The 6,369-nt window shown below is 44.2% G+C and overlaps 1 pseudogene; it reads left to right on the top strand.

Moving 5' to 3' along the window:
• The first annotated feature begins 1,914 nt into the window (after positions 1–1,914).
• On the top strand, positions 1,915–2,015 carry LOC113919036 (annotated as a pseudogene).
• The last annotated feature ends 4,354 nt before the right edge of the window (positions 2,016–6,369 follow it).

Below are 6,369 nucleotides of genomic sequence, written 5' to 3'. Positions count from 1 at the left end.
AGATTGGATCAATCACCAGTGGCCAGTGGTTTAACCAGTCAAGCCTATCCGATGATATATCCATAAAAACCTAAAAGGACTGGTTTAGAGAGCTTGTGGGTTGGTGAACATGTGGAGATTTGGGGAGAGTGGTGCCTCTGGAGAGGGCGTGGAAGCTCCACACCCTTTCCCCAAGCTTTGCCCTGTGCATCTCTTCCACCTGGCTGTTCCTGAGTTATATCCTCTTATAATGAACCAGAAATCCAGTAAGTAACATGTTCCTCTTAAGTTCTGTGAGCTGCTCTAACAAATTAATCAAGCCCAAGGAGGGGGTCATTGGAACCTCCAGTCTATAGCTGGTCAGTCAAAAGCCCAGGTAATAAACTGGGCATGTGACAGGCTTCTGAGGTTGGGGGGTGGGGAGACAGTCTTAGAGGACTGAGGCCTTCACCTGTGGCATCTGTTGCTCTCTCTGGGTACATAGTGTCAGAATTGAGTCAAACTGTAGGACACCCAGCTGGTGTCCAGATACCTGTTGAACAGCATGGGTAGCACCCACCACCAACACACACACACACATTGGGATTGCTACTAGAATCATTTTACATAGAAATTAGCAGAGTATATAATATTTATTGTTCGTTAATTGAGATGATGGGTGAGAACCTCAAATTTTAGGTTGGACCAAGATGCCCAGACTCTTAAAACTAGAGAAAGACAGAATCTGAGTAGTCATGGAATCCCAAGATGCTGGTTGATTCCCTTTAGAGCAGCTGGGATGGCCCACATGAAGGGAAGTCCTATTTCAGTCATGTCACATTCATACTGAAGGAGCTGACCATGAAATGATCATTGAGACAGATCGGGTCTCTGGGGTCAATCCACGGACTGCCAGATTTGGAAGACTGTAACAGAACCCTGTCCGGGAATATCAGCTGAAGCCCCAAACCAAGAATAGCAGTGACATGTGACAAGACCCTAACATTCTTTTTTTTTTTTTTTTTTTTTTTTAAGATTTTATTTATTTCTTTGAGAGAGCAAGAGCACGAGTAGGGGGAAGGGGCAGAGGGAGAAGCAGACTCCTTGCTTCTCAGGGAACCTGATGCAGGGCTCCATTCCAGGACCCCGAGATCATGACTTGAGCCGAAGGCAGCTGCTTAAACAACTGAGCCACCCAGGCGCCCCAAGACCCTAACATTCTTAAGAGAGGTGTAGGGATCTCCCCTCATAACTTGCTAGGAGGTGGCTAGACCAGTTTTTGACCTGAAACCATGCCCTCCTGTGGGCTTAGTAGATGAAAGGGAGGTATCTGTCAGCCTGGATCAGAGTGAGCATTTCTTTGAAGAGCTTGTTGGCTTGTAGGAAAGAAGGGTGCTTTTCCACTGCTGCCACCCAAACTCAAGACAAATAATGCCTAGAGTGTGGGGGTTGCCTGCCTGCAAAGGAGAAAGGCCCAATACTAGGCCAAGCTGTAGGAAGTTCAGAGAGTGGCTAGTGGTGCAGGAGTTATAGGGTATTGTGGGATGAGGAGGAGTTGGGGGGGTGGAGGCGGACTTTGTTTTTCATTTCATTTTCTGTTCTGCTTAATTTTTTTTAAAGATTTTATTAACTTTGGGGCACCTGGGTGGCTCAGTCTGATAAGCATCTGCCTTTGGCTCAGGTCATGATCTTGGGGTCCTTGGATCGAGCCCCATGTCGGGGTCCCTGCTCAGCAAAGAGCCTGCTTCTCCCTCTCCCTCTGCCCCTTCCCCTCACTCATGCGCTCTTTCTCTCTCTCAAATAAATTTAAAAAAAAAATTTGTTAAGTAATCTCTACACCCAACATGGGGCTCAAACTTATAACCCTGAGATCAAGAGTCACATGCTCCAAAACTGAAACAGCCAGGAGCCCCCTGCTTAATTTTTAATTGTTAAAAAGCTGGTTATATTTATTGCTTGCTTTGGCAGCACATATACTAAAGTTGGAACTATACAGAGAAGATTAGTATGACCCCTACACAAGGATGACATGCAAATTTGTGGTGTTACATATTTTGATTTTGATGAGCACTAATTATAGACTTGTTGAATCATTATATTGTACACCTGAAATTAATATAGCACTGCATATTAATTTAACTTGAATAAAAAATGAAAAGACGTAATAAATGTAGAGACAGCCCATGTTCTTGGATAGGAAGAACAAATATTATAAAGATATCAATTCTCAAATTATTTTATATTTTTAATGAAGTTCTAATGAGAATTCCAGTGTTTTTTTTTTTTTTTTTTTTTGTGGAGTGCTGACAAAGGATTTGAAAGCTTGTTTGGAAGAATAAATTGGGTGAGAATGACTTAGCAAATAAAAAAAAGCTGGTTATATTTATATTTAATTTGTTTAAAAGCCACTTTAGCCCCTCTCTTAGGAGCGTGACGTTCAGAGATATTAAATCAATGCTTCCCCAGTCTTTTTTTTTTTTTTTTTTTGGCTTTTTAAGTTTTCATTTAATTCCACTTAGTTAAGGAGTTGGGTCATTAGGGAGAGCCTACAACTCTTGATCCTGGGGTTGTGAGTTCAAGCCCCACGTTGGGCATAGAGCTTACTTAAATATAACAATAATAATAATCATAATTCCAGTTAGTTAAAATACAGTGTTATATTAGTTTCAGATATGCAATAAAATGAATGCTTCCCCAGCTCTCAGTGCATAAAATCACCTGGAGATCTGGTAAATACAGGCTCTAATTCAGCAAATCGGGGGTGGAGCCTGAAGTTGTACATTCCCATCTAGCTCCCAGGTATCCCTATACTGCTGGCATGGGGACCACACTTTGAGTAGCAAGGGTTAAGCAACTTGCCCAAGGCTACCCAGCCAGCACTGGAATTCTGATCTATTGCGTCCCAAAACCCTAAATAAAATTGACATTTACTCTTGACAAATAAAATATATCTACCTATTTACTAAAAAAAAAAAAAAAAAAAAAGATAGGCTTACTCTCGTCTTTTTCTTTCTGTTTATCTTGACAACGCCTAGAAATCAGAACATTATAGATGGTCACAAGCCACCTGCATTGCCTGTTATGCTGGCTGTTTCCATGTTGGTATGGGGAAATGGTTTATTTTAAAACAATTACAAATGATTCTGTTAAATTGCAGCCTTCCATAGAGTTAGGTTTCCCCTTAAGCAGTTATGTAACCAGTTATATAACCAGCAGCTTGAGATAGTGCCCTTTGTGCTTTGCTAAGAGTCTGCTGGAAAAGAGCCCACCAGACAGTAAAGGCATTCCTTACTCCTTTACTAACCCTACACTTGGGCCACCAAAGGGAACCCTGCTTATCCCACTGAGCATTCCTCCTGGGCCACCCCAAGGACCCTTGATGTGTGGGTGTGCATCACCCTGTGGGGTCCTGGGTGCCAGTCCATTGCACTGAGCCCTCCTGGCCTCCCTCAGTGGGAGGGTTCGTTTACCCCTTTTAGAGATGAGGAAACGGAGGCTCCAGCTCATTAAATTTTTGCCTAAGGTCACACACCCAGGACTCAAAGTTTTGTCACTCTGATGCCGGAGTTCCTGCTCATTACCACTTCGCTCTGCCAGTTCAGTTCACCTTAGTTGATTCCATATTTTCTGGGGCGAGTTAGGGCTTCTTCATCAAGTCAGGGTTGTCTCCCTTTTCCCACAGAAGTTCTTAACATTGCTGACTCATTCTTGTCTTTCAAGTCTTTATTTCAATGTCACCTTTTTTTTTTTAATTTGTTTAAGTAATCTCTACACCCAATGTGGGGCCTGAACTCACAACCCCAAGATCAAGAGTTACATGCTCTTCCAACTGAGCCAGGCTGGCGCCCCTTAATGTCACCTTCTTAAAGAGACCACTTCTGACCACAGGAAAACCACCCCAACAGGTCCCAAGACTACCCTCCCTTCTGACACCCATGGCAAGTCCAGGGATCTGCACAACCACCTTAAGTTCAAGAATTCACAAGAAGGACTCTTAGAACTTGCTGAAACCTATTGTACTCACTGTTATGATTTACTACAGTGAATGGATATAGATTAAAATCAGCCAAGGGAAGAGACACATAGGGTGGGGCCCAGGAGAGTTCCATACATACACAAAGCCTCCAGCTGTCCTCTCCCAGCAAAGTCATGGACAGAAACAATGCACGGCAACATGCATGGAGTATTGCCAACCAGGAAAGTTTACTCAAGCCCCCTGTAAACAATGGCCACCTGCTGGTATTTTTCTGGTTTGTTTATTTTTGTCATTTGTGTCTGCCCATCATCGCTCCTACCAATGCTTGGCATTAATAGATGCTCAGTAAATATTTGTTAATCAATAAGTAAAGTATCCCTGGTAGGAAACTTCTGGTTCCTTCGCAGGAATGAGACAGGGAAGAGGAAGGGGGTGGGGGGGGGGAGAAAAATTATAAATGACAAGGCTTCTCATCATTTTAGTCTTGTGCCCCAAATAAACACCCACCGAGGCTTTGGTAACCCAGGTGTTGGGTTTGGGTCTTTCCAAGCTTTTGTCTGTGTTATGAAGAAATAAACCAGTTGCCTATGGCTGTGGCTTCCTGTCCAAGGAAGGCTGGAAGAGAATGGAAATCCTGAAAACAGCTGGGATGGGCTTGGGAAACTGGAGAGAAGGCCTCCTGTGCTCCTTCAGGACATGCCAGTGCCCATAGAGAAAGCTCCGAGGGAAGGTGAACAAGACTTTTCTCTGCACTCCCAGCTCCCTGCCGGCCCCTCCTCCCCATTCTCCCCTCTGTTGTAAGGCTTGGCCTCATCTCTATTGAACTTTGTCCTATTTGGGAATAGAATATTTTTCCAAGTGTCAACAACATTCCCACGGCTAAGATTTAAAAAGCCAATAAAGAGGTGAACTTACACCTTTTGCACAAATTGCAAGCCAGTTTTCATTGTTAATAGTACCTTACCAGGAAATGTAATTTGATAGAAGAATGAGGTTTGTTAATCTTTTGGATTCCTTTTTTTTTTCCTTCTTTCTTTTTTGCTGCCTAAACTGGAAATGTATGCCACCTAGGGGTCCTGGATGCACTCAATCAGAAAATGATACTGAGGCCCGCTGGGCCTGAACCCAGAGACAAGTGGGCTCAAACTAGCATTTTTCTTCCACCCTTGATGAGCAGAGAAAAGTATGGGATGCAAATTCCCAACCACCGGAATCGAATGTACTTTTTCTTGCAGAGGGCCGTCATTAAATTCACTTCTGGGCTCTCCTGTGCCACTCCTCCCTTCTGTTCTGCTCAGTTTCCATTCTCCAGTCCTGCTGTTCAGCCAGGTGTGCTTTCTCCATCACAGTTGTGCGGGTGCAGAGGCTGAGCATTTCTCTGACGGTGAGCAGGTACCCCCACTTGTCGTAAGGGAGCACAAAGAAAGGGCATTGCATAATAAAGATTTAACCTTGCCCAAAGAGAGTTCTGGTCTTTGCCCTCAACCCCCAGGAGGTGATCTCTAAACCCTGAGAATGTCCTGCCTGATAAGAGTGATTTTGTTTACTTGGATGCTCTGTGCCATGCCAGATAGTCTAACAATGTGATTTGTGGTGAGGGCTTTGGTCATGCAGTATCAGCTCAGCTCTTGGATAGACTGGAGACTGAGGTCAGCCATGTGGGCAGCTGACCACATCCTGGAGATCAAGCCCCAATAAAAACCGGACACCATGGCTAGAGTATACTTTCCTGGTTGGCAATACTCCATGCATATTGCCGTGCATTGTTTCTGTCCATGACTTTGCTGGGACAGGACAGCTGGAGGCTTTGTGTATGTATGGAACTCTCCTGGGCCCCACCCTATGTGTCTCTTCCCTTGGCTGATTTTAATCTGTATCCATTCACTGTAATAAATCATAACAGTGAGTACAATAGGTTTCAGCAAGTTCTGAGAGTCCTTCATGTGAATTCTTGAACTTAAGGTAGTTGTGGGGATCCCTGGACTTGCCATGGGTGTCAGAAGGGAGGTAGTCTTGGGACCTGTTCTGTAACTTTGTAGGCACTTAGGAATCTGAACATGTGATCTCCAGTCCTGGATTCTCCACTTACTGCCTGGATAAGCCACTTCATCTGCTTGAACCTCCTTTTCCTCATTCAATGGGGAAGGTATTGTCTATGTGCCCTCTGGAGGAGACTGTTGTGTGGATTGAGATGGAAGCAAAATGGCTGGGCAAGTTGTCCAGGTCCATACAAATGCACCACTGGCACAAATGTATTGAGTGCCCTTTCTCGTCTAGGCAAATTTGATAATGATGATGATGACCATGAGGACCCATTCCCACAATCTGACTAACCGTATCTGTCTAGACAGGGAGGAAGGAGGGGCTGGGGTTGAATAAGTACCTGGAGCCTGAGTGGAAGCCATTTCTTTGAAATAAGGTCTTAGGAGCCACTT

Source organism: Zalophus californianus, chromosome 1, assembly GCF_009762305.2.
Source record: "Zalophus californianus isolate mZalCal1 chromosome 1, mZalCal1.pri.v2, whole genome shotgun sequence".
NCBI lineage: Eukaryota > Metazoa > Chordata > Mammalia > Carnivora > Otariidae > Zalophus > Zalophus californianus.
This window is presented reverse-complemented; position numbering and strand designations above follow the sequence as displayed.